The following is a 2,500-nucleotide window of genomic DNA, read 5'->3' as shown; positions in this document are numbered from 1 at the left end:
TTGTCAAATTGTAGTTTTAGACCAATGTCCCTAATAAAAAGTCTCACAGCTATTAAAATGTCACTGATGTCCGTTTTTACACTAGGAATAAACGTCAGTCCCTTGTTGAGTACTGATATTTCATCTGCATCCAAATGATGCTGTGATATATTCCATATTAATGTTCGTTGGTCCATCTCTTCCTGTTAATATTAACATCCATTTTCTGTAAATAGGTATATGATGTTTTTAAGGGGAGCATCATAAGTGTTTTATAGTTATCTATCATTGTTGTCATATACTAGTCATTGCTTCAGTCATCTTTATTCTTATTTATATGCAGATATTGGTTGAAGCAATACAATAAGTTTGGTATGCCTTTGTACAATCCTAGAACATATAGTTTGAAAGCAGTGTTTGATACGAGAGTAGCGGATGCACTTTTAGCGATTTTAGCCATGTAATTTTTCTTATGCTGGCTGATCGCACTATTGCTTGATAACATGGCACACAGCCTCTTTCGTTAGGTTAATGCCAAATATATAAGGCTTCTCATTATATGTTTATACATTTAATCCATTTTAATGATGTTTTAGAAGTAGGCATTCACATTATTTATGCTTATGACAAGTGATTTTAGCAGTGTACCTCATAAGCAACATTCATTAGAGGAAGTGACGTTGCTCACTAACATCGTGAGATGTGGACTTGTTTTTTATATTTACAGCCACACAAACCAAAAACACACGTCTGAGGAAGCTATTTTAAATAGTGAAAGCGCTTACGTTACAACTTTAGTCTTTGTTCCAATAAACCTGTTTTTAACAACGCTCTTGGTCTTTGGATTGTCGCCTGGGATTAATGCCTCAATGAACATTGTTTGGATATATGTTTTAGCTGAGTATTTGATTTTCTGCCATCATACAAATTCGTTCGCAGCTTTGGGTTTGTTACTATTATTCTTATCGTGAAACTTGGCTGGGCTTGGATTCTATTTATCTAGTTTTTTGCTGCGACGATGGATACTTTTGTGAAGGAACACACATTTACTAGCAGAAACTGTGACTGTGCTACGGAACCGAAGGGTACACAGCATGCTCTAGCTGAGAATGAGACTGCCAACGGAGAGCCGAATGGCTTACAACGTGAAAACAATAGAGGTAACAGAGACAGAGTTTTTTCTTTTTTCGAAATTGACAATAATCCATTGCTATTGCTAGATGACTTTGTACCTATGGTAGACGAACTGGCTGTGGACAACGCTGTCATGATTAAACAGTTAAAACGAGCGATAGAAAATGATTTATTTAAATATAAACGACTACTGCTACAGAGGCAGCACTTGGAGGCAAGTTTGTTTTTTAATGTGGTCCCACGTGGACTACGCATATTAAATATGCCAACCTACGGAAGTGTGTACCCTGATCTACTAGCCAAATGGCAAGTTATCAACCTTCAGGCTAGTAGAGCTCATATGAAACTCATTATAGAGTTTTTTAAACCTATTGAGGACAATCTAGTGACCAATGTCAAATCACAAGAAGGACAACTAGCTGAATTGATAGGAGGGGATTTAGCTAGTGCATATATGCATGAAATAATGGACAAGGTGACTAGATTTGGTAACACACTGTTGCAACAAAAGAAAAACAAACTATATAGAGATAAACAAGATTTCCAATTTAACAACGTGTTTGTATGGCCTAAAACAAGCAATATGGAGCGACAAAGTCACACTAATTCTATGCATCAGGGAACAAATATTAACAAGGCAAAAGGTATGGGCCAGACCAACCATGCTACTAATAATGTATTATCTAGAGTTATGGATACGACAGAAATGAGCAACACAAGGGCTGACCCTGCAAATATTGGTACTAATAATCAGGAGAATATTAGTACCAGTAATCATGAGAATAATGGTAAAACCACCTCGAATATGAGAAGATCTCCATTAGTGACTGATACTCCACAATCAGTTACATCAGTTTATTTTACTCCTGCACAAACTTTGAGCATTACCAACAGTTCAACCACTAATAATGGAGATACTACCAGTAATGGAGATATCACTGTCCGAAGGAAGATACAACTGGATAAATTACGCCCAGGGGATAAACGGGATTTTCCGGATGTCCCCTTACCGATACGAACAGGTCGAAAGAGGTCGATCGACAACATGTCAGGGAACGAAGGCACAATGAGGGACGACCAAATGGGCAAGTACAACCAACCCAGGAAGAGATGGACCAACGAACATTAATATGGAATATATCACAGCATCATCTAGATGCAGATGAAATATCAGTACTCAACAAGGGACTGACGTTCATCCCTAGTGTAAAGACAGACATCAGCGATATTTTAATAGCTGTGAGACTTTATCAGGGACATTGGTCTAAAACTACAATTTGACAATAGCACATCTAGAAATGAACAACCATTTAGACGCAAAAGCCTCTATAATCCTCCACAGAATCCCAGCCTGGACACTTTTCTCAAAGGTGTTGAGAATCATGTG

General features: G+C 37.6%; 1 protein-coding gene across 2 annotated transcripts in view; it reads left to right on the top strand.

Annotated features, from left to right (window-relative positions):
* AGO2 (argonaute RISC catalytic component 2) overlaps positions 1–2,500 on the top strand; it is a 2,267,075-nt gene that overhangs the window by 1,779,888 nt on the left and 484,687 nt on the right. The window lies entirely within an intron of this gene.

Source organism: Protopterus annectens, chromosome 3.part1, assembly GCF_019279795.1.
Source record: "Protopterus annectens isolate FY-2018-M chromosome 3.part1, PAN1.0, whole genome shotgun sequence".
Classification (NCBI taxonomy): Eukaryota; Metazoa; Chordata; order Ceratodontiformes; family Protopteridae; genus Protopterus; species Protopterus annectens.
This window is presented reverse-complemented; position numbering and strand designations above follow the sequence as displayed.